This window comes from Melanotaenia boesemani, chromosome 19 (genome assembly GCF_017639745.1).
Source record: "Melanotaenia boesemani isolate fMelBoe1 chromosome 19, fMelBoe1.pri, whole genome shotgun sequence".
Classification (NCBI taxonomy): Eukaryota; Metazoa; Chordata; class Actinopteri; order Atheriniformes; family Melanotaeniidae; genus Melanotaenia; species Melanotaenia boesemani.
This window is the reverse complement of record NC_055700.1, coordinates 10,071,736-10,099,346: the sequence shown is the minus strand read 5'-3', so window position 1 is coordinate 10,099,346 and position 27,611 is coordinate 10,071,736.

The following is a 27,611-nucleotide window of genomic DNA, read 5'->3' as shown; positions in this document are numbered from 1 at the left end:
AAAGCAAAAGAAAAATTTCAAAGTAAAAACAGAAACCTCTTGGTGTTACTCCCTCATTTACTTGTGGTCATTGAGTCATTTTTGGCCTTGGCCAATCAATGAGCTAAATTTTCTTCTTCTTTATCAGTGGTTGTCTCAAGGAAACTTGCCCCTAGCGAAACGACATGATATTTTTCAGGCAGTTTGTTCCACTTGAGTAAAAAGTACAGTGTGAAAGCAAACCAAAGCGAATGAAGATGCAATTTTTTTTCAAAATTTCCTGCCCAATCGAACAGAGTCCCCCCAGACTACAGTGGTGAGTGTGCCCTAAGATGAAGGAGTTGTAAAGGAGTTTATTTTAAAATAACATATTGCTCAGCAAATTAATAAGTCATTTATAAAAATTTAAGTAAAACATTACTATGATTCTATTATTGTTTGTTAATGAAGAAGAGAAGACAACACAAACATTGGTTCGATGTCATCACTCAAATTTTCTTAGAAGTACTCCTGAGTTTTCATAAGATTTGTTTTTAAGAACAAATATTGGACACAAAAACATTCACGAATGCGTCAGTTTTCAAAAATGTTTGTAGGTAGGAATTAAAGTAGCACTATGCAACTTTGATCGTAAAAAAATGTGTTTCAGACATGTTTTGATGGCACAATGGCGTTTGCTGCACACTGTCCCAAGGCTGAGAAACTGCACTTCACAACTTCTTTTGGAACACTGTATCTGTAACAGGTGACACTGAGGACACGGACATTCAGCTGCAACACAGGTGTAAGCATTTAAAAGGAATACATTTATTGAACTGAAATCAGAGCAAGAAGTAGGGTAGGCAGAGGACTCTAGGGGTGACAGCCCGATGGGGAGGAGATGTTTAAACTGAGGGCTTCTTGCAGCACTTGCCTGCAGAATGCTCCCCCAGTGGCGTGACAGACGCTAACAGTGGCAGCTATCAGTGATGAAAAGCAGGAGGAGTAATCCCCAGAATTCAGAACACGGAAGAGCTCCACAGTTAAAGCACCAATCCAAAATCCCGATGTGTGGTCAATAAACAGACAATGGTGAAACACAGGAAGGCAGAGGTCAGGATACTTAACAAGGTGATATGTGAGAAGCAGTTTATCTCACATGTGACAAGAGACAAAGAGACAAAGATGCATGGAAATATGAGGGTGGTAACATTTGGCAACATTTGAAATTAACATACCTATTTATGTAAGTAAAAGGAACATAAATGAGCCTTTAGCCGTTGTTGGGGGCACCTTACTGAGAAAATCTACCAAAATTCGGCAGTGCTTCTTTAAGAACAAATTGCTTTGAAAGAAAGAGTTAGGAAAGGAGGTCCACTGTGCTGTGGTAAACTGAACTTTGGGTCCATGTTTTGCTCTGTTAGCATTACCAGCACTGCTAAGTATGAAGTAGCTTGTAATCTTTTTCATCTGATTTAGCATCAGGGAATACCGATGCACATCATGGATTGTAAAGACACCTGTACAGGGATATAATCACAAACTTGAACCACCATCTTATTACTTTTTAAATGCATCAGCTACAGCAAAAGTGTTAGATAAAAAAACCTATGACTGATTGAAACCACATTAAAGTAAACTAAGCATCAGCAGCAGTGATAGTTCCATGCTCTAGGACAAAAACAGCAACTGCAACATAAAGCTTAACTGCAATGGCGGAGGGGCGGGGTGCCTGCATATGATAATAGACACACTTCACAACTTTTTGGTAAGGCTGTGGCCACCCCCACCTGGCCACCATATTGGCCACCTCAAACACTGCATCACACCCATCCCTATTGTTTTTGTTTCCATTTTATGTGGAACCATTCCCGCGCTGAGATGGCACTTCCAGACATTTTAGCTCTGCACACATCCTGTCTTCAGATAATTCACATGGTTAAAGACTCACCTCAGAGTGGCAGCTGTCAAACATAACAAGCAACAGATAATCGGAGGCACCGCTCGCCAACAGGCAACTTTTGACCAACTTTTGACTCGCTAATGAGCAGTGACAAAATAGAGAACTTGCAATGACAGTTGTCGACCGGAGCAGAACTCCCTAAATGCATCCGCCTCTCGGTCTTGTTGCAAGTAGTGTTGCTTCTTATGTAAACAAACATGAGTGCAAGTTGATCAAAATGAAGAAGTTTTGTGTCTGTGACCAAAAAAGAAGAAAACCAACTAGAGCTGGTTGAATGTGAAGTTCCTGTGTGTCATGAGGCTAAAAATAAAAATGAATAACTTATAACTTGGACAATGCTCATTCTTTTGTTATTAAATTAAAGCTGTGTCCTGTGTTAAACTGTCAAGATAATAATGTTATGGTAGAATTTGTTGGCAAGAAATTTAGATCATGCACTTCTAAGGTTTATAAATGTAAGTTGTGTGTTGTCTACAAGTGGTGTATATTATATATTTTCAGTGTGTCCAGTTGTCTTCATGTTTCTGGAAATTGCATTTATTCATTGATTTATGTCCTGTATTATGCTGTAAATGTAATCCTAAAGAGTCATAAGACAAGCCTCAGCACATAGTTTAATATTCTGTATTAGAACCATGTTAAATCATATTGTGCCTGTTTAATTAAATGAAAATTGAAAATAATAAAGTAGAAAAATAGTTGCAGTTGCTAAAGAAAATCCAAAAGTTGGATTTGAGAAATTTAATGTATTAGCAACAAAGCCTTTAAAGATATTATTCAAATGTTATTGTTATTAATATGAAACATAATGGTTGGAGGAGCCTTCTGTGAAATGTTGCCTAAGGTGCCAGGACACTCTAGAATTACCTCTGTAGATAATTACAGGAAAGCTATAATATCAAAGGGGATGCTGTGTGTATTATATTTGTGCGTATAAATCGAACAGACTATGATAAGAAAAATAAATTATGTATCTGTTTCTGTGTATTTCTGATAATGATACATAGAGAATGAAGTGAACTCATAATACTGCTGATCGCCATAAACTTAGCTGAGCATCTCCTCCAGGCAAAGTAGTGACACTCAGTACAGTTGAGTCTGTAAAAATGCTATATTTGTATAATGTAAGCTCATTTTTACTTCATCTGCACAAATACGTAAAAAACTTTTGATACATCAAATATTATTTAATCTTCCACAAACTTTCCAAATGTTGCTCAGGTACGTTGCTAATCTCAGTGGAACATCAATATTTAGGGGTCTGGAGAAGTTCAAGTTCCCAGTGTGCCAACAGAAGTGAACCCCTGCTCTTTCCCATGAGCACATATGAGGCAAAACAGTATTTGCATCCTCCTAATTGTGGTAAAAGAAATTCAAAATATGCATGAATGTGTTATTACCTGTTTTAGGTAACTTTCCCTTTTGAACATGAGCTGAAACAAAGTGTGTAACAGCAATATAAGAACAGAGTAGCTTGATATTGTTGACCTACACTTCGGGTTTGCATGCTAGAGCCAAACAGAAATATTCTAGTTAACACATGACAAAACTTTTTAACACTGTGCAGTCCATTTTGTCAACTTGAGGAAAGAGTTTTATATTGAAAATAACATCCCGGCTCAAAAGACTGCTGGACTGTGCACCCTGTTCCGCAAGATGCAGGCGAAATGCAAACCAGAGACAATATGAGGCCCACTGAAGAGGATGCAGAAACAGTCATTCATATTTCATAAGCACAGCCCTATGCATACCCTTCCTCCCCACCTCCGCCTACCTTTAACATTTGCTTATTAAATTTGCAGCTGTCAAAGAATCCTCAAAGGCTTACTGCACACACACACACGCACACATACCCACATGAACACAAGGAATTATTTTTCAAAATCCTGGCTGTGCACAGGACAGACACAGCAAGATATACACACATAGGGACACACGCACGCTTTTTCTATTCCCTCTCTGAGACAAGCACCCTGACTTTAAACTCATTACTTTGGACAAGGTTTTTAATGGAGGCAAGAGCCAGTCACACCGAGGTGCTGAAATGAATGAGATGGAGACGGAAGGCCTGAAGGGGGGGGGGCAAAAGTAAACTTTTATTCTTAATTTACACCACACCTTGGCCACAGGCCTGACTCTTGAAAGGAAGTTAAGAAACAGACCATTTAACCATGACAGACCAGGTGAGCCTGAAGGCCACCAACAAGCACAAAGCCTAACTCGGATACATTATCTCTCCTATGTTGGATTTTCCACTGTAAGTCCATGTAAATCAAACTTTGTCTGACTGGCTGGCCAGTGCTTCTGTAAGGCAGCAGACATGTGCCACCGGGGAGTGATTGAGCAACAATGACGCCTGGGGTGTCATAACAACAATATTGCACCAGCAAAGTGCTAAATGACAGTGAGCTCACAGACACAGCAGTGGAAGTGGCGAAGCTACACTGATCAATGAGAAATCAATACGGCCCGGCCAGGCAATCAAAAACCGTGGTGATTAACGACAAGCAATCAATCGCTATTAACCCCTGCATGTAGCAGTAAAGCACACAATCATCGTCACTATGGGTGTGATTAATGCCAGAAATTACAGGAGGCTCTTTACCATCCTTCTGTCTCTTTAAATATCAGCAAGCAGAAAGCTCATGTCTATGATTCACTGTCTTTAACCTTACTCACATGTCTAGTCTGACTAACAGCACATGGCAGTCAACACATATAGGAGATTAACTAAACTTCAATCAGTAAAACTCTCAAAAGCAAAAAAAAAAAAAAAAATCACTTTTGATTCTCTTGCTGCTGCACAGGATTTTGCACATTTTTACAAATAGCTTAAAATATTTCATCTTCCTGATTAAAATACAGAGGAGACAGTAACTGACTCGTTCATCTGAAAACTGAGGGATAAAACAAAAAGGAATTAATTTTGAATTATGTCATAATTAAAAACAGAATTTAAAACTAAAGTTTGAGATGTTTTTCCCTTCATGCCCCCACAGTCCCATACAGACAGGTGGGTACACTCCCACACATACAGTTGCTGGATCATTCTCGTGGGTGTGACACTGGCCCATGGAGCAAACTGCACTTGTATATTTTCACATGTAATTCAACATCACACAGCAACAAAAATTAAATGATCAGTGCTTTTAGTGAAGAAGAAATGTGTCAGTATAATGGTCATCTGGTATGTCTGAGCTGTTTCTTGCAATCACAGTCAGCTTTCATCTACTTCAAAGTTATAGGCTCAGATTCACACTGACAGCTGTTGCTAGCAAGTAAAGTGATGGATGAGTGTGTTCAGAAGCAAGTAATTTGTAAAATTCTCATTGCAACTAATGAGGAATAAAAACACAATAGATCGAGTCTTTGATTGCATTGCCAATTTTGAACCAGAAGAGGGAGCTGCTAGAGGAGCTCAGGCCAAGCAGCATCCAAACCCAGTAAAATAGGTCAAAGGAGTCTTTCATTCTCTCTCACACCTGGCCATCTTCCCCTTTTCATACTTAAAATCCACTGAAACAATTATTCCCTTTGCTTTCTCTTTTTCCTCTTAACCCTTTTTACCATACCATCATACTAACATTACAGAACACTTTTGACATGTCTTCCCTGCTCCTGCTTCCTCACACTCCATTTCCTCCCTCTCCTCCAACATCCCTTCCCTCTTGTCTCCTCCGTCAGCCCCTCCCTCCAGTTATTGCATGGCTCAGCACAACTCCCAAACTTCAGCCATCACAGGACTCTGACGAATATTCTACACAACTAAGCACTCTAACTCGCTGCTTACTTTGCTACTATGCTAACCTTGAGCTTGTGAAGGATGCATATGGCAGGATGGATATGTGTGTGTCTCTCTCTCTCTGTGTGACTGTGGGTTTCATCAAATGCAGATCAATATGACTGCAAGGTCACTTTAAAATTTAATTAATAAGAAAGTGAACATCCCATGAGCTGTTGCCACCCCTGGGGACCAAGACTCGACATGACCCAATCCCAAGGCATACAAATGATGAAACAGAGAAGATATGGATAAATTCATATCTGTATTATTAAGCACACACAGCTTTGTTTGGAGATGGGCTTGCCTGGAATGAATGTCTCAGTAAGTCTATGTTTTATTAACGGTCGTGGAACAAGCCAGCAAAAGCATATTGTCTCTTGCACCACCATCTGTGTGTATTTTTCTTTGCATGTGCTTGTGTGTGATTAAATGTGTGTTTATGTGTGTCTCTTTCTATCATGCACCCATCAAGTTCAGGTGAGTTTGTGCAACCTGACTGGTTCACGATACATAAGTTGGAGAGTAAACTTAGTTGTGTTGAGTAATGACTCATTTCCCATTTCATGCATCCACACAATGGTTGCATTAAAATATGTATGTTGGGCCACCACTCAGTCTTAATATTTAAACCAGCCTGGAGGTGAGGCCCAGTCCAACACAGCCTGACAGACAATGTGTACAAAACACTGCCTGTCTCTCATATAAACTTGCTTAGTTTACGAGCACACACACACACACACACACACACACACACACACACACACACACACACACACACACACACACACACACACACACACACGCACACGCACACACACATATACAGGAGCAGCGACAAGCACATGAACACAAAAATAAACACAAGCTGGTTTAGACAGAGCCATAGATTTATCTATAATATGTGTGTCCCATATGGAGAGAATTCTTTTATTTGTAAAATCTTAGCTGCAGGGGCTGCTGGAGGCCGAATGAAACTAGACAAGAGGAATGTAACTGGTGCTTGTCTGTAGTGAAAACTGGGTGCAGTTGCAGAGAGAGAGCATGTGACCCACAGAGACCCTGGTGATCCGAGCGTTAATTACATCTGCTAATTACGTGAGAGACGCATCATTAAGCGGAATGCGCCACCGGAGGGCTTGAGGACTCCCTGTCTCTTCTCTCTTCTACTCCTCTCGCCTTCTCCTTCTTTCTTCCTGACCCCGATCTTGTGTCCCAATTAGCACTGCCCTGCCCCCCTCCCCTCCTCCCTCCTTCCCTCCCCTGTGTGTTTTCATCAACACTGCTGCAGCCGCTGTCTAAACATGAGCAGCATTGCTGGGACGCGCCATACAGGCTGTGGACAACGCACCTCCTCACACACAGCTATTAGAGTAGACAGAGCTAAAGAGGCTGTGTAGACACCTCCGTCTTCATGCACAATGACTAATGTGGCGTCACTAGCTGTCATATATGCCTCACCAAGTTTCCCTTTTCATTCTCCCTTATTGTCTTGAATTCTTCCTAACATTTCTATCTGTAATATGATCAGTCTGTTTTTTCCTTTCCTTCCTTTTACAGTTTAAGTATTTTTTTAAATTTTATTTAACAGCACTTGAGTGATGTCAAAGTGAACAAACTTGCACTTTAACCCCTTACGATGCAGAGGTACTGGTCCCGGTACATGACTACTGATCAACAACATTGCAGCCATGTGTGCAAGCCCCTCCGTCATGAATGCCCACAATACCAAATGAAAGCTCAAAGTCTTGTCTTTCTGATGATATAAACCATTTTGACACGCAACAACCACAGCGCTAACACTAAAGCCTTTTTTACAGAGAAGCAGAAAGTTTAAATGTTGACTTTCCTTACCTTTGAGGGCTCTCTATAGGTCAAACATCAATATTTCCCATCACGATTGGTCTCGTTCTGTCCGTACAGGTTAGGCGAGGACAATTTTTTTTTTTTCTGTGTTCTAAAGTGTATAACTTTTTATCAGTAATGCTTAAAGTGATTCTGATTGCTGTGGGTGAAACTAGAGAGTGTTACCTATACAAAGAGCCCAAGCCTGTACTTACAATCCAGAGGGTTTAATAACAGCAGTAATTCTAATTTGGAGAGGTCATATAATTGGCGTTTTTGCCAAAATGACCCCGCTTGATAAGGGGTTAAATAACATTTGAGTGCACGGACATTAAATAAAAACAGTCTCAGACTGAGATGAGGTGCAGTAAATGACAGGTTCAGCTGTTTTCTTCACCATCTCATAGTCCCATTCCTGTCCTTTGCCTTTCATCTTGCTTGAGATGCTTGTTCCCTTTCAGAAACCCTGGGACTTTAGGCAGGACAGGATCAGCTGCTGAGGGGTCAGATCAGAACCTTCTACCAGCCAGACCATCTGGAACCCCTTGACTACTTGGTCTAGGCCATAGCTTCACCACTAGGATGATGGCATAGAGCAGGTGTGTCGGTGCAGAGATGCATGGAAAACCTGCAGGATTGTGGCTCTCGAGGACCGACGTTGACCACCCCTGGCATAGAGCAAGAAATACAGATGAGAGAGGGATGCTTCTGTAAGAAAGTGGATAAAGGGGGATGAAGATGAGGCAAAGAGAAAAGCAAGAGACAAATATGGTAGATGAGAACTGATAAAGAAAAGGAGTAATAAGAGAAAAAGGACTATGTTGCTAAAATGAGAGCAAACTTTGTTGTGATATGAAGGAGATGATCTTTGACTTTGACTAAGATGAAATGAGAAAGTTCCCCTTATGTTTTTTAGTGTGAATATTTGGGAGGGTAATTCTATGTAGCTTGCCATTTAGTTCTCCATTATTTAGTGTGAATCCTCATATATCCAAGAACAGTTAAGAAAAAAAAATCCATACAGCCTAAAGTGTTGAAATACATCTATAAAACATTTCACATTACCTTACTAAACAGAGAAACATAAAATCTACTGGATAATTTAACAATACAGTTATTTTCAAACCAAATAAGTCAGTTTGGTGTTTTACTTTTGTTACAAAGATCTTTCTGTTACTTTGACAGTTTAACATTAAAATTTGATTTGATTTTAAAAGATGCTGCAAGCTACAAAACCTTGTTGGGGTAGGGTGGGGGTGTGTTGATGAGCATAAAGAAAACAATTTTTGATATGAAAAGAAATATATTAAATGTTCAGCTGCTCAACATCAATATAATTAAATTCAGGTTAATATTTGTTCATCTTTACACCAGAAACTGAAAGAAAAGTTTCACGTGGTTTCACATGTCATATATGATCTAACAATATTTTAAGTCTCAAAGGACTGTAAACATTTAGGCACTACTATAGCCTACCAGCAATTAAGACAGATAAAATAAATAAATAAGTAAATAAATAAATAAATAAATAAAGTACTGAGAAATTTCTTGTAGACCTGCATGGTGTCTTTTTGGTGATGCCAACTGAAAAAAAAAAAAAAAAAAACTAGCTGTGAAGAACAGTGACAGAAATAGTGGTGACAGGTGTCCTTATCACAAATCTGCAAATCCCATGTAAAAAATGAACCAAGAATCTGTTAATTATCCCTACACACTCTCATTATGATGTGAACCTGTTGGAAATAGAGTAATGTCCTTTAGTTTAAACTATTAGAAATTATATAACTCTGTGCTTAAAACTGAGCCAGTAATTCTTTGTTTGATATGCAAGTATAAAATAAAAAGCTGTGAGAACACCTATAAATGCCACTGTGCTTTTCACTGTGGTAGATGCATTGGTACAAAGAAGCGTGTTTCTTCTTTCTTGCTTTTCTTTCTTTTCTTTTTTTTTTTTTTTTGGCCACAGAAGGCTTGTGACTTTTACTGCCAAAAATTTTTGAAACAATATCTTGTGTAGAACAAAATCCAACAAATGCAACCACACATTTTTATCTGGATGAGAAGAACTGAGCCTTTATAGAACAATGACTCACTCGCTTCTTGTTCTATGTCAGCACAATTCTGTTGTTTGCAAAATCTCTGCTTCTTTATCCTGATTTAATTAACAAATTGATTGTAAAATGTGGAAAAAATCATGTGGAACTAATGTAACTAAATGTAATTTCCATACTTTAACATTTCTAGATTGACTCTATGAACATTAAGGCAGGTCATCATTTAGCTTCCTTGCTCTGAGAAATAGTATATTTCCTTCACACTAACTAGTTTTGTGTTTGAACCTAAGCAAAGACTAAAAAAGAAAGGTCTAGCATGGTCTTCTTGGAATGGCCCTGAATCTCTAGACCTCTGACTGAAAACAGCTTGATGTCACCAACCACCTACCACCAACATATCCTACCACCATATTTTGACTTGGTAGCTCACCTCAAAGAAAAATCACAGTTGCATTCAACACATTATACCTGTAGCTCCCATGTTAAAGTACACTTTGTGTGTATCCCAGACAATGCTGAGTTGAAGTCAGTCTTTGACACCACAGAGATATGAACTGGTTCCTTGTAAGACTTTTAATTAATCAAGCCTCACTGAATACAATAAAAGCTAAGGCAACTAGACTGGATAGAACTGAGAAAGCATTTTGCCTACAAGTGGCATTTCTAAATATAGTGCAAATGTTGTGCTGTAATGGAAACTCACTCTACTGTAATAGTTAGATTTGTATCATTTAGTGTGCATGCATAAACTTGCATGCAGTGTTTTGTCATTGCTCCTTAGTTTTTCTCTGCTTTAATCATCTGCCCCCCTCCACTGTGTCTTTCACTGTTGACCATGTTCCACTCCGGGAAGCCTGATAGCCCTGATGGTGAAAGCCCCATAGTTCTCAAGACATGTGTCTGTGCCCACCGGGACCGGCAAGCGAACAGTGCAATGATAATGCTTTTTTTCTTTTTTCTTTTTTTACTTTTCCAGTACAATCAACACCATCAAGGTGGATCTATAGGGTGAGAGGCTGACATTAATGCAGGAGGTGGACATCCTAGATTGTGGATTACCTGACAGGCAAATATTTTGGTGTACTCATTGACAATAAACTTGACTGAACAAAGAACACCATCTAGAGGAAAGGCCAAAGTTGGTTCTATTTGAGGTGACTATGATTTTTTTTTACATGAAATGGACAACGCTCGGGATGTTTTATGAGGGCTGTCCCCTTTGCTGTTGCATACTGGGACAACAGACTGAGGATCAACAAACTGATACACAAGCACAACAACATTGTGGCTGTGGAACTGTTTGATAAAAGTGGCAATCAAACTATAAATCTTCATTGTATATATTTTATGGAGCAGCCATTTGTACAACACTGTATATAATCTTTTTTGTATCTATTTTTTACTTCATGTTAATTCTTTTCAGCTATTTCTTATTGTCGCTAATGCAGTGCTTTTGTAAAAGAATTTCAGATAGGGAAATAAAATATTTCTGAATATGAACTAAATCTTTTTGATTAATTTAGATTATGCCAAACTGTTCGCAAAAAGTTGACTTATACCAGAGGACAGGACCAATTCAGAGTTGTTTTTCTATCAGAGAGTGTGAAGGTGCAGTGAAGAGGCAGCAGAGTGCAGAAATGTCTGACCTGTTTTTCTTTTACTGCTCTTATTCTTATTTTTTGATACATAAAAACAGTGTCCCAATGCAATTTGCAAAGCTATCTTATATCTCTGTTACAGGCACAGTGACATGAATGTATCCTCATATAAAAACATTTTCCTTGATGTAAAAGGACTGTGTTGGCAGCTAATGGTTGTTGTGTAATGTGCATGCTGATGCATAAATTAGACTACAGCACAGGTTGATCAGGCAGTATCTGGGCTATGCAGGAGAGGCGAGGTGTTGCTTTGCTCACTTTGCAAAGGCTCCAGTAAGTACAGGTCAGTCAAGGATGGCTCGATAACAGGCTTAATATTGCAACAGAGAACATGAATAAAACAAATCTGATACCTACAGTACCACTCCCCCCATCCATTACATTCAGCAGCAGGATATCAGAGCAAGCCTCAGATCAAGGTAACCAAACACCCTTACAGTTGAGGCACTTGTTAGTCTCTGGAAGTTAGGATGCATGTCTTGTAAACAGAATGACTTAATGTAGATCTAACTTAAAAGGAGCTGTCAGTCAGTGGTAGTCCTTGACCCTGGTTGGCTGATGAGGGTTCTCTTGAGGCTGGACTACGATGACTGTCTTGGGTTTTCTGGACAGTTGGCTGTCAGAATTGTGCTCATCAACAATGCAGCACCATTACAGCCAAAGAACAGCTGGAACATCAGGGAGATGACATTGAAAGATTAATGTGCTCACACATACATTTATAAGCAGCCACAATCACATCCAGACAACTGTCAAAATAGTCAAAAAAGAAGAAGAAAGGACGTATAAACTTAAGTTCTTCTAAAGCTTAGTCACAGATTTCTTTTTTTTTTTTGTTAGTGATCATATACTCTGTGTGTCTTGTGTGTGTGGGTAGATGGGTGGGAGTGAATGGACAGACCCGATGATATTTAAATGTTGACAGCGTGCCTAGCGCTCATGTCCTCCATCAGCCTGCCTTCATTTCATCTCACTCCCCCAAACACACAGCACGAAATCAATGTGCATCAGTCCAACTCAAGATTAATGTTGCACCAGCGTTATAATTAGTTGAATTCTTTTATAACGCGCTTTTGCATAATTGCAGTGTTCATCTGTATACTATAATCTCATTTTTCTGAGTTGTAAAGCAGAGGCTGAATAACTCATAAGCAATTCTTGTTGTAATAACTAGATTAAAAGTTGCTTTTAAAAGGAAGAAAATCAGTTATATACAAAAGTACTAACCAGAAATCTATCATCACACCATTATGTCATAGCTAATTCCACTACATGTCCTTTACCCTGACTCACTTCCTCTCAACAGGCAAGTCCCCTTGTCACTGATGTCCTTGTTGGTGTGTGTATGTGTGTGAGTGAGGTGTCAGCATTTTATCAGAAATCGTTGATCCAATGGCCTGTCACCTCACCTTAAGGACACAGCGAGGAGAGGCGAGGTTCACCTTTGCCATTGCTGACATTTTAATTTGTCACTGTTGGCCATCCTGTTTCCGTCAATAATACATCAATGCATCAGAACAAACACCATGGGACACAAGAGGATTTCTGGGTTCAATACCATTGATACACACTTCTGATTAAGGCTGCACTTCTGACGCTTACAGAGATACCTGGATTTGGTTTATAGATTTGTCAAGAGAGGGGAATAGAGGAAGGAAATGACAACAGATCATAAATAGAGAGATAATCACAAGGTCAAATGTACAATCACAAGTCTCCCTTAAAGCATAGGCATAAGAGGTCTTTAGGAAGCTATTGAGAGAATTACAACAGCTTCCCAATTCTCAATTTTAGTGGAGCATTTTTACATTTCTCTATAGCCCAACTCTTGTAATGCATGAGTAGTTAAAGTCTTGGGTAGTAGCATAAAAATTAGTGATGAGCTTTTGTGAAGTCACACATTGGTTTGTGAACTTCTGTTTTGAAGTTCAACATTCTGCAGTCGAATGACCAGAAGTGATCATATTCTGGCTAAGAAGCTGAAAATGAATCCCTGAAAATTGATTAGACAATAGTGTGTTTCTTTGAGGTCTTTAAGAAGGAATACCAGGGTGCTGATCTAAAGGATTGAATCTAACAAAAGACATCGTTATTTGTGAAAAAAATATTTACCACTGATTATTGATAATGATTATTTCATAAGTTGATGTTTGTCAACAGTTGTTTATTGGTGCCACAGATGGTTTAAAACAGTTGATGGTATTGCATTGTAAGGGACGTCTACATCAGCTTCATATCTCTCATTGCATAACCTTTCCTTCTTTTCATACAGTCAGTGAGTGAAAAGTAAAACTGGTTTGCAGATAATGCCACACTATTCTTGTTCTTTCTTGTAACTGTGTAAATTCAGTATCTTTGGAGTCACTCCTGTTGTAGAAAAATTACCAAGAGTCTGTTATGAATAAAAGTATATAAAGTTTATTACAGGAGAATTATTGAATACAGAAATACTTGCAAGTTGAGAGCAGTCTTCTGACCCATGAAGAGTCAGGAGAGGACTCTACCGATTCATCAGAGAAAAACAGTTTTATTCAGCTGGTCCCCAGCTGAAAGTCAGTCTCAAAACTGATAAAGTCAGAGAAAGAAGACTGGGTGGCACCACTCTCTTCCAGTTCTCAGAGGAGAATCACGCACCCAAGGACCAAAAACAGCAGCCTATCTAGCAGGTGTGTGTCTTTGAAAACCAGTCTTAACTTTCCCATATCCAAGGTCTGGAAGAGAGTGGTCAGTCTGACCTCACACAAGCATGCACAATAAACCTGCAGAAAAACAGTAACATCAATATTCTGTAAAATGAGAACACACAATATGAAAATGTAACAGTGAATGGATTAACAATAATAAACGAATAAAGAAAACTGAATATACGTGTGATTATTATATGAGTAAATATGAGTGATTACCATATGCAGCAAAATTTCTTTCACACTCCAGAAGAACATAATGAGCTCTTTTACAAATTTTTAATTTTACAATCTGAAAAATAACAAAAGTATTAGTTGTAGTCTGACAATTAAATGATGATATATTCTAATAGTAGTGTTGTTAAATATTCTTAAGTCACTGCAGTACAGTTAAGCACATATTTATACATCTTTTCCCTGACTGGAGCAGTCATTAAGCCCTCACAGTGGCGTCCCGTCAGCATGGTCGAGACACCTCTCCCAGACGTCAATACAGGTTTGGCACACCTTGGCCCACGGTGCCCTTTGAGACCCCACTCCTGTCCTGCACATGTCAGCAGAAACAGAAGCCACTGTGTCAGGCTGCTGCTCCCTCTCGCTCTCCTTCCCCCAAATCCATCCCTCGCTCTGTCCAGTCCCAGGGGCAGCAGGTCAGTCCTAATTGTATGCTAATCAGGGCACAGTGCACGTCTTTCTAACTGCTGACAATCGATGGGTGACATCAAGGTATTGTAGCCAATGCAAAAGAAAGCCTTTGGAGAAAACAACAAGGACAGGATGTGGCGGCAGAAGAAGTGTCTGTTACACCTACCTACCTGGATTTTTAATCTGTTCTCGACATTCACATTATAACAAACATTTTTCATTACGGCACATAGAAATAACTGCAACAGTGCATAGCTTCTAAGTCTCCTTTTTATTAATAGTCTAACTCACTGTTAATACAACTATTGTTGCATGATACATGCAGATGTGAGTGCGCAATGCTGAATGCTCAGGATCTCTATCCATTTTGTAGTGTAGTGTTGATTAATTTGCCTCTTTTCCCTCCCTTTCCCCCTCTCTCTGTCAAGACGCATTATAATGACACTGATGAATCTGTTCTGACTCCCAGTTAAACCAAAACTGGCTTTTCTAAATGAATGAAGCATCAATAAGCTGAGATGATAGAGAATATGATGAATAAAACACCCAATATGGGATGAACGTCTGTACCAAGCCATCCTGTATGGGTGTATGAGTCTGTGTGCATTTACGTGTTTCTGCATGTGTTACTGCTTACGTAAGAACATAAGGGTGTGAATGCTTTTTTATGTGTCAGTGATCACTAACTGCAGTGCAATGTTTAATTTGAACTGTCATGACATCTTGTATTTGTCCACTAGTGTTTGTTTTTGAAAATGTCACTATGGAAAAGAAAAGAAAACAAAAAAATCTTACACGGTATGTAAATATAAACTTTGAATAACTGTGCAGTAATTAGTCCTGAAAAAGTCTCTTTATTCTCATCTTAAAGACAGAGCTCAGATTTATTACAACTTGCTATTTCTGATGAAAAACTTCATTCTTTAAAAATAACTAAATAAAACAGCAATGCTAAATCGCCCAGTTCTCCTTAATCACAATGAACAGTAAATCCATAAACAATAAATCCATAAAACAGAAGACTGGATAATTAACATGGCTGTATTACAAAAGCATGATGAATAATTATACTATTTGTTGTTGAATTGCAAAAATTAAATCCCTCAAGTTGAAAGTTTCATCATGCATTATTGTTTTTCAGAAAACAAATGCAGCACTTTTTTAGTCTGACATCTTGATCACCAAACATTTGTACCCTTTTGTTTAAAATACGAAAACAGTTTAGTTTAAATTCAAGAAAGATCATATAATTGACTTAAAATTACTCAAATTTAAGGGAACCTAACTTCTAATACTTGTTAAAAGTGCAGTGTGGAACTTTGATACTAATTTTTTGCTGTGATCATTCTCTTTTTGGCTGCAATCTGACTTTTGAATAAACTTTTATTGTACACTTTACAGGGTTTTCTGCCATGGAGCCTGCCATATTCCAAACTGGACTTTACTGTGACTCAATCCCCACAGTTGCTCTCCCCTTCAGCCCTTTTTGGCTCTCTCTACCATGAGCAAAGCTTAGTGAAAGCAAAGTGAACATGAATGTAAAAGTCATCTATGCCTGAATGACTTTATACAGTCGCTTTACAAAACACTGAAGCCATTAATGATGTGCATCCGTGGTCTGAAACGTTTTGCTTAGTACATGTGTCATTTGCACAACGGTGTGCAGCAAAACAAGTAAACAAAGACTACCTAAAGAGGTGGGTCTTGATCCAATTTCAAATAAACTGTGATTGAGTTTAACAAAACTATAAACACAGTATGGAACAAAAACAAACTTACAGATCTTGATTGGTGGAAATCAAGTGTTCTTCTAATCACTGGAACTCATTAAGCATTTATCTATCGATCTAGTATTTGACAATTCAATTTGCCCAACACTTAGCATTGTTTTGCAAAACCTATCAACAAATTATCATCACAAAAGCTGTACAGTTAAGTGTGTGACCTCATCTATAGAGGTCCACCTACTTAGAATAGCCCTTTGCATTTGCCATTTACTTCCCAGCTGATCTTCTACAAGATCCTTGGCTGAAACACCACTCCCACTATCTGAAACTGGCTGACAACTAGTTGGCCTTTGGCTGAGAACAGCAATTCTACACAGCCACATCCAAATGTCTTTATGAGACATCTGTTGGGTTGATATGTAAAAATGCCAACATGAAAGGCAAAGCGAACTAAGGCTAAATATCTACTTTGGTCCAGACTGGATAACTGAAGTATAATCATGAAAAATGTTAGAAAATGATAATGATTGTGTTAAAAAAAACAAAAAACATATATATATATATATCTATATATATATAGATATATATATATATATGTATTACTTAGTATTCACAATGAAAAGTTGGACACTGACCCATTCATTCTGTCCAACATACTCTTAGTAAGTTTTTGTGCCATTTGTTATTTGTATTCTTTACTTCCTCTGTTTTTTCCAGCCAGCAAGATAAATTAATCCCATGGCTTTTTGATGGCAAATCAAACACTGTCCACATTTCACAGTCAAAAATATCGTACTGTTAAAAAATAAAGAAACTTTAACTTCTACTCAATTTTAATGATAACACAGAAGAGCACCTTCCTATCAGGGGTCCCTTGCTGCTTACATGCCTATCCTACTTGGAGATGCAACTCTCACTTTTGGCTTACGGCTTTCAGATTTTAGCATCTGTTTTACTGGGTAAAACTTGTTCACCATAAAAGCTTCAATAACCAAAGAAAAAACTTACAATGGTCCTCTAAACTTCTACAGTCGTCTAAACTTCTTCCTCTAAACTTCTCCAAAACAGAATAACTGAAGAATCTACTCCATTTTCCCATTGTCCAACATAGCCCTATTCACCTATTTACAGGGGGCAGCTTTGAATCTCAAGGAGAATATGTTGTCTACATTTGAAAGGTTGGTGGTTCAATTCCTGGCTTCCAAAATCCTCATATAAACACCCTTGCGAGAGTACACGTAAGATGGAGAAATAAGTACTGAATTGGCTAAGTGTTGTGTGGATGGGTAAAAGTCCATTTACTTTCTACCCACTCTCAAACACCCCACAGGTCCCACAGTTCTCTCCTATTCTCCACCGGTATGATGCCTCTTTTCCATCATTCTGTCCCAAAAACCTCTTGATATAGGGGTCAGTCTAATCCTGCCATACGTAATCTCCAGCATTAATCCTTTCAATCCCCCCATGATTAAACAAAAAAAGATGTCTGAACATGAGCTGGAAAAATTATGACCCATTGCACAACATGCTTCGTAGCTGCTTTGGGAAGAGAGTCTATGTGCAAGGATGATGAGGAAGAGTTAATGAAAAATAACAAAACATCACTGGGTTTTATTTGAGAGATTAATTTCAAGGTCTGTATATCAGCATAGGTTTTCTTATCTGGAGTGTAAGAATGTTATCTCTGTTTAGCTGTGCAACGTTAGGTGAAGATAATGGAACAGAGCAAGAAGCAGCATGTCTATATTCTACTGGAGAAGAGCAGGGTGTTATAAGCTTCAACATCCCTCACTAGCCTTTCATCTCTCCATCCCTTTAACCCTCCTGCTGCTTAAGGAGGAAGCTCAACAATCAGATCATCAGTGTACTTTTTGTTCAACAGCCTTATCCCTCTTTGTATAAAAGACCTCTGTATTGTAAAAACAACTACCTGAAAGCACAGACAGAATGAAAATCTATTACAAACGAAGAATAAAAGGGGTACACAAGTTTTTTTTTTTTTTAGTTAGGTATGCTGAAAAAGCTTCCCAACATGTGAGTGTTCTGTCATCCCACAAGTACAAACGAGGTCATAAACTTTGGCGGAGCAACATCCGCACACTGTCAAACAATGAGACTCTGTGATCATATACCTGCACTGCTCTGAGGAGCTGGAGGTGGGCCAGACCACATGTGTTCCGGAGTTGGATGGATTTGGACCCTGAAGTGTGGCCGGGTCCCACGTGACATACTCCTGTTAGGAACGCCTGGATTCCCGGCTGACGGGGGCACACTAGAACCGACCCGACAATGCCACTGCGGATCGATCCCGCAAGGACACAGCAGCTGCTTTGAGAGTGAGATGAAAATGGGCCTGGTGACTGGCCTACTGGTGACTTCCCACCACACTGCTGGGGAGGGAGGTGACCTTGGTTGTCTCTTGATTCATGAAGCTAAATTTCTCCCTTTTCCTCTGACCCTTTGCATTGGAGTAGAAATGCACTTTATTTGTACAATGAAAGAAGAAGAAAAAAAAGACAAATTAAGGACAGGGCTACTTATATTTGATTTATTTTCTAATTGTAAACAAATCACATAAAACAAAAACAAAGTCACTCTTATGAATTTTCCTCATATTTACTGTCTGTCCCTGAAACAGATTTAAAATTGCATGAATAAGCCACATTTCTGACTGATATAAAGTGAACATCAGCTCTCTGGTTTATTTTGAGTCAATCTGACATAAAACTATTAGATTGACTCAAATCTGGAACCAGGTGTGTCTGAAGCCAGAGAAGATATTGTTTGATAAATGTATATTTTTGTTTCAGAAACTGTTGGAAATCATATTAATATTAAATAAGGACCCTTGTTTCACTACAGCTTAGTCTTTACATAACTATGTTTGGTCACTAAAAAGGAAAAAAAGTAAATAACAAATATAACAAAAAATACAAAACATAAGATCTTTATGAATGCAACTTGTTTCTCTGTTGCTTTAGAATCAATGCAAAATCCAGTAAAATCTGTTTCCAAGGCATTTTTCTTTATAGAAAGTCCATAACCATAGAAGATGTTCTTATTACTAGAGAATTGCAGGTAGAATCTATTGTTTTTTATGCTTCAATAGCTTGACAAAATCTTTAATACACAAAATTACACAGGAATACTTATACTTGAACTGCTGCTACGCAAGCTGTAAAATGTGATTTGTTTTACTGTCATCATATTCGCACTATACCAACCTGCACACACCTTCTTCATGTACACAGTTTCCTGGCTGTGAATCACAGAAAATTTGTCACAGGCTCTTTAAAAGGGAAACTTGAGCAGTGGGGGTAGAAGACAAACCATAAGACTTCCGCTTCTCTGATTTCACACACTTATGAGAATCCAATACCACTGGAGCAGAGCTGGCCCCCTTCTTTTCCTCTGCTAAGCGCTCCATCCACTGGGATAAGTGAGCAAAAATTCAGGGAGAAGGCAAGTGGAGGAGAAAAGAAGAGATAGAGTGTATGTAACATCAAGACAAAAATAAAGACATGGAAAAGGGTTAGTGGGTGCAGCAAAGAACAGATGAGGAGAAAGATGGGGAGCTCTGGGGGTAGCATGCAAGAGCAGGGAAGGAGACTTACAGGTTTATGGAAGACATGACTTAAAGTAAAAGAGACAGAAGTGTTTGTGATGAGAAGATGAGTTTAAAACTGTAAAAGAGACAGCAAAGGGAAGCCATAGGAGAAATACAAACAGCTGGTTTAGAGGAATGCAATGAAGAAAGAGAAAACCCCCTCATGTGAAGACAAACTTGCATAATTCATGTTCTGCTCCTTTTAGAAACAGCAGTTTCATCAGGACAGTGGTTCTCCACTGTAGCAATGCAGTGTGTGTGTTTGTGTGTGTGTGATAGAGCAAGAGAGAGAAAGTAAGTGACGTGCTGAGTTCTGTTTGTTGTGGCATGTTTGTTAGTTATGTGCTTTCTCTGTTTCCTTTTCATGGTGCCTGTACACAGTGTGTCTGAGCACACAGATGTTCATGTGAGTGTTTTTCACTGGAAGTGGATTTGTGTGCCTTCAGCTTGCCCCGCTCTTCACCCTCACTCTCTCTGACTGCACTCTACAAGGCCATTAGAGCTCTCAGAGGCCCGCGGAAGCTGCTTGTCTCTGTGTCTGCTTTCATGTGTCAGTGAGTGGGCCCCAATGTGTGTGTGCGTGTGTGCACATCCATGTAGCCGTGTGTGTCGAGCTTGCAAAGAGTGCATGGTAAAGTTTTTTTCTCTTTTTTTTTATATTTATTTATTTATTTATTTATCGTAGCATGTTATTTCATGTGACTGGGGACTGGTAACATGAAAAGATATCAATTGCACCTTAAAAAATAAAAGTAATATTTTCATTTCATAAGATAAAACATTGCAATTAAATGTCCAAAAGAACTGATGAAAAATTCTGAAAATGCCCTTGACAAAATTATTATTGCCTGTTTGGTGAAAAATAATACATTTCTCAACCAAAACAAACAAACAAACAAATCTTCGGATTTGATCTTTCTATATTAAAATAAACTGACTTTCTATTTTTTTATTTCACTTTTGTGAAAAAAAAGCATCTAAAATGCTGTTTAAAACAAAACAAAACAAACAAAAAAAAAGAAAACAAAAGAAAACAAAACAAACAAAAACACAAAACAAAACAAACAACAAAAAAAAACAACAACAACAAAAAAAAAAACACAATTCTGAGGGCTACTGCAATGGAACTTACTGTGTAATGTAGTTTTTAAGAGTCATGGACATTAAAGTGTTAATTTGCTTCCAGGACAAGATTCCAAGAAGAAACTCAGGGATAGAAGTTGAAGGTTGGTGCATATTGTGTTGACCTGGAGCAAGCTGGAGTGGTAGTTTCAGCCTCTACTAAATGTTGCAAAAATTGAATCAAGTAGATCTCTGTGGGTCATAGCATAGAAGGCCCCCACTGACAAATAAACATAAACAAGTAAGTCTTTGTGGGGATATTGTTTTATGGACAGGAAACCCAAGTGAGTTCCATCATCCTAGCTACATAAAAACCTGGTTGCAGTTCTATGAACATAATTTGAACACGTAATGGCACATGAATTGTTTTAATCAGCAACCAACCTTGACCCAAATCCCGTTAGAGACTAAAATGATTCTAACAGCATTGTCAATATAATAACTCCTGACCAAAGTCAGAGACATTTATTAGTTTATCAGGGTTAGGAGTTGTTGAAACTCCCAGGAAAAGACAGTGATGGAAATTCTAAACTTTATAATCTTTAAACTTAACTCCCACAATATACAACCACAGGCTCCCCTATGCAGCTGTCGCATACTGATAGTTAAAATAAATGATGCTCACAAAGCAGAAAATGATTGTAAGGGAGAAAAATGTTTGCAACTACAAATAGAGGTCAGGTTTAGATGATCAAAGAAACATTTCCAAGACAACTGCTCTCAGTTAGAAAGTCAAGTTAAGCAAAAAACATTCTTACTCCCAACTCATCAGAAACACTGCAAACACTTGGTGGAGATTCTTCCACATCCATTTTCATCACTGTTGACCTCTTTATTGTCATTTGTATGACATCCTGCCAGGTGTCCTACACACAAAACCTACAAACCAGCTGCACCAGTAGTAAATGCAGACAAATATCTTAGAACAATGATTACACAGAACATCATTAAGGCATTGGCAGTGCTACAAAAATTAGAAATCCACCCTTACAATGGTGTGAATAAATGCACAAAAAGACAAGTTTTAGGTTCTAAGTCTCATACTGTTCATCTCTAAAGAGTATGTTTTAATTTCTATGATAAGTTTGGTGTTGGCAGAGTCCCCTGTCAGAAGGAGTTTCAACTCCCATCTCCGGCAGAGCTTCAACCAAGTCCCGGGTGAGGCGGGGGACATTGAGTCTGAATGGGCTGTGTTCCGTGCCTCTATTGTCGAGGCGGCCAGCCGCAGCTGTGGCCGTAAGGTCGTCGGTGCCTGTCGTGGCGGTAACCCCCGAACTTGTTGGTGGACACCGACAGTAAGGGATGCCGTCAAGCTGAAGAAGGAGTCCTATCGGGCCTTTTTGGCCTGTGGGGCTCCAGAGGCAGCTGATGGGTATCGGCGGGCTAAGCGGAGCGCGGCTTCGGCGGTCGCTAAGGCAAAAGCTCGGGCGTGGGAGGAGTTTGGAGAGGCCATGGAGAATGACTTCCGGACGGCTTCGAGGAGATTCTGGTCCACCATCCGGCGGCTCAGGAGGGGAAAGCAGTGCTCCGTCAACACTGTGTACAGTGGGGATGGGGGGCTGCTGACCTCGACTCGAGACGTTGTGAGGCGGTGGAGGGAATACTTCGAAGACCTCCTCAATCCCACCAACACGTCTTCTGATGAGGAAGCAGAGTCTGGGGTAGCTGGTGCTGGCTCGCCTATCTCTGGGGCTGAGGTCGCTGAGGTGGTTAAAAATCTCCTTGGTGGCAAGGCCCCGGGGGTGGATGAGGTCCGCCCAGAGTTCCTTAAGGCTCTGGATGCCGTAGGGCTGTCTTGGTTGACACGCCTCTGCGGCATCGCGTGGACATCGGGGACAGTCCCCCTGGACTGGCAGACTGGGGTGGTGGTCCCCCTCTTCAAAAAGGGGGACCGGAGGGTGTGCTCCAACTACAGGGGGATCACACTCCTCAGCCTCCCCGGTAAGGTCTATTCAGGGGTGCTGCAGAGGAGGGTCCGTCAGATAGTCGAACCTCGAATTGAGGAGGAGCAGTGTGGTTTTCGTCCCGGTCGTGGAACAGTGGACCAGCTATACACCCTCTTTGGGGTCCTCGAGGGGGCATGGGAGTTTGCCCAACCAATCTACATGTGTTTTGTGGATTTGGAGAAGGCATTTGACCGTGTTCCCCGGGGACTCCTGTGGGGGGTACTCCGGGAGTATGGAGTGCCGGACTCGCTTGTAAGAGCTGTCCGGTCCCTGTACGACCGGTGTCAGAGCTTGGTCCGCATTGCCGGCAGTAAATCAGAATCGTTTCCAGTGCGGGTTGGACTCCGCCAAGGCTGTCCTTTGTCACCGATTCTGTTCATAACTTTTATGGACAGAATTTCTAGGCGCAGCCGAGGTGTCGAGGGGATCCGGTTCGGTGGCCTCAGGATTGGGTCTCTGCTCTTTGCGGATGACGTGGTTCTGTTGGCTTCATCGGGACGTGATCTTCAGCTCGCACTGGAGCGATTCGCAGCCGAGTGTGAAGCGGCTGGGATGAGAATCAGCACCTCCAAATCCGAGACCATGGTCCTCAGCCGGAAAAGGGTGGAGTGCTCTCTCCGGGTCTGCGATGGGGTCCTGCCCCAAGTGGAGGAGTTTACATATCTCGGGGTCTTGTTCACGAGTGAGGGAAGGATGGAGCGAGAGATCGACAGGCGGATCGGTGCGGCGTCCGCAGTGATGCGGGCTCTGCATCGGTCTGTCGTGGTGAAGAGAGAGCTGAGCCGAAAGGCAAAGCTCTCGATTTACCGGTCGATCTACGTTCCTACCCTCACCTATGGTCATGAGCTGTGGGTAATGACCGAAAGAACGAGATCTCGAATACAAGCGGCCGAAATGAGTTTCCTCCGCAGGGTGGCCGGGCTCTCCCTTAGAGATAGGGTGAGAAGCTCGGTGATCCGGGAGGGGCTCAGAGTAGAGCCGCTTCTCCTCCACATCGAGAGGAGCCAGATGAGGTGGCTCGGGCATCTGGTTAGGATGCCTCCTGGACGCCTCCCTGGTGAGGTGTTCCGGGCACGTCCCACCGGCAGACCCAGGACACGCTGGACAGACTACATCTCTCGGCTGGCCTGGGAACGCCTCGGGATCCCTTCGGATGAGCTGGTGAATGTGGCCGGGGAGAGGGAAGTCTGGGTTTCCCTGCTTAGGCAGCTGCCCCCGCGACCCGACTCCGGATAAGCGGAAGAGAATGGATGGATGGATGGATGGTTGAAGTTTGGTGTTAGAAGTGAGATTCATGATGTGATTAAGAATCTAACCTCATGATGCACAAGTCTACTGCTGTTACACCCAAAGAAACATCAGGTCATCTTGGTTGAGCCTCAATTGCTGATGCAATTCCAGACCTATGAGGCAGATGACAAAGAGACACAATTTTCTTTGGGTTTGTCAGGGTCTGGTAAGGTAAAACTCCTTGTACAGTTAGTGTCAATGTTGGCAAATGTCCCAATAATAAGGGGCACCATAACAGTGCAGTACTTGGCTAAGGTTGAGAAAACATCAAATGCCAGTATGTGACAAACTGGCAGTGAGAATGGGCTGAGTGAAATCCAGAGTGTGAAAGACATTCAGGAAGATTAATCAGAACAGGTTTGCTGCTATACTGTGCACCAGCACCTGCAAAAATGCAACCGTCAAGCAAGAATCATGGTATCAAAATCTCCATGATCATTGAAAAACTCACTATTTGCAAATGATGCAATCTGGAAAAAAGTCGTGTGGAGAGATGAAGTTGAAATAAAACAGTTGGAAAAAAAAAAAGATGCAGAGCTATAAAACATGGCGACTGGATTGATTATGCTCTAGGCTCCTTTTTGCAGCCAGTGGCATGAAGAAGAATGGTTTCAATTAAAATACCAGCAATTTCTGAAAGTACATATCATACCGCCTTTAAAAAAATCTGGAGATAAAAATAAATAAATAAATAAATAAATAAATAAATAAATAAATAAATAAATAAATAAATAAATAAAGACTATGGCTTCCACAACACAGCAGCATTTGATATGGATCAGTTCAAGAAGAGTAAGCTGAAGGTTTTGCCACGCGCCTTACATACCTAACCTTAAAAATAGCTACCACAAAACTTAAGAGAACCAGAAGTCTTATAGAAAAGTGAACAAAAATTCCCTACACATGAAGTGAAAGACTCTTAACTGGCTAAAAAAATTATGCTGTGGTACTTTTTGCCATAGTGCAACTTTTGCTTGGGACTTCTATTTCTTTTCAACGCAATGATAATTTTCTCCTAAATAATAAAGTCATTATTATTTAAGGCATGGAAAGTCTTTAGGTCTTTCAATGCCAGTGTCTGAGTGTGAGTACTTTTCAAACATGTAAATTCACAGGTGTGTGAGCCTGTGCAAATGCATACAGTGTGAACCCATGTGTGTAAGCATCTATTCAGGCAGCAGTCTGTGCATACAGTGTGTACAGCTGCAAACAAGTCTCAGTAGGGTTGCAAAGGGGCCCAGCTCTGCAGGCAGTGCTGGTCTGATCAAAAGATCCCCAGGTCTCTGGAATACACAGCTCAGGCTTTATGTCTGTTGACTGCTAGATTAGCATGCTGACAACAAACATCACTATACAAATAGATGGATAATAATAATAAAAAAAAAAACATTCTTAAGAAGAGTCAGAGCTCCCACCCACTCTCCTCACAACCAATATGTTAAATTATGACAATGTTGTTACAGCTCCACATACAGACACAAAAGGGAGACAAAGCAAAGGAGAGAAATAGAGGGAGACAGAAAGAATCTTCTTTGGTGGAAAAAGCAGTGTTAGTCACAGGATCTCAGATACATATCAAATATCATAAGAGGAAATGTTGAGCATTTGTTTTCAGTCTTCTAAGCTGATTATAGTAACATATCATTCACTAATGTGCAGCAGACTACATAGCACACACACACACACAATGAAGTGTGTTTCTGCTTTTGATGAATCACTTAATCATATAATAATGAAAAAGTTCTTCAGTGCTTTAATAACAGCATGAGCTTGTGTGTAACCTGTGACCTGTTAATAATAATAACTTACCCTCATCGTAATAAACCATTCAGACTGCAGGTGCACTAAGTTCAGCGGGTTTTGGTCCATGATTTTCTGTTACTCTTTTCCAGGAAGAAAGTAGTTAAGTTATCCTCCATGTTCTCTGTCTTTTTTGAGTCATTTTATGGTTTTGAATGTGTTCATATGTTGTCTTAAATAAATAAATGTATTAAAAGCACCAGTATTATGAAATTAGATAACAAAACGCTGTTTACTTTGAGAAGAGCATTGTGAAACATCTGGAAATAAACATACCTCTGCAGACTGGCTTAATACTATTCTGTGAAGCATCACAAAGTTTAACAAAATTAAGAAAAAACTGTATAGAGACATTTTTATATTTCCTTTGCCATCTTCTTTCTGTCCACAAGAAATATTGTGTTCTTTTATAATTTTGACATCTTTGAAAGATTTAATAGGCTGAGATTTTCTTCATAAATCTACATTTATATGGCAGCCTATTGGATAATCAATTTTAAGAAATAACTTAAACGTTTAGTGAAATCAAATCAAAGGAAAACAACAGTAGAACTCGGGACTATGTTTAATAAAGAAATAACATTTCCACATGGACAATGTGAAGGGAATTCAAGGGATTGAACAGCTGTGTAGCCAAGAAAACCACTAATCAGTGAGGCTAACCAGAGAAAAGGGCTTTCATTTGCTGGGGAACATAAAGATTGGACTCTGGAGCAATGGAAAAAGGTCATGTGGTCTGATGAGTCCAAATTCACCCTGTTCCACGGTGATGGGAGCATGAGGGTAAGAAGAGAGCCGGATAAAGAGATGCAGCCATCATGCCTAGTGCCTACTGTGCAAGCCTGTGGGGGCAGTCTATGATCTGGTGTTGCTGCAGTTAGTCAGGTCTAGGTTCAGTAACATTATGTGCCCAAAGAATGAAGTCAGCTGACCTGAATATTTTGAATGGTTTTAAATGGATATTTTTCTTCCTTGATGGCCATATTCTAGAATCAGACTGTGAAAGAGGGGTTCAGGGCGCATGAAACATCATCTTCACATGTAGATTGTCCACCACAATCCAAACCTTAACCCCAGTGAGAATCTTCAGGATGTGTTGGAAAAGGCTTTAAGCAGTGGTCAGACTCTCCCATGATCACCACAAGATCTTGGAGAAAAATTAATGCAACACTAGATGGATATAAATGTGACATTGCAGAAGCTTATTGAAACAATGCCACAGTGCTGCTGTAATCAAAGCTAAAGGCGGTCGTACAAAATATTAGTGTGTGAACTTTTTTTTTGGGGGGGGGGGCAACTTTTTATTTTGGCCAGGCAGGATGCACACACACACACACATACATACATCAAATTTAAAACACTTGAATGAATCAAATAATTTTCCTGGTATAATGCAAAATCCTGCTGGGGGAACACTGCATCTCTCACCCTTATCACCTAACAGACAGGTTACTCCAGGACATCCTCTGATGGTCATAATATTGTCTCTGTCACCTGTTGCTGTCAAAACAACTGCAAGACTCAACATAAA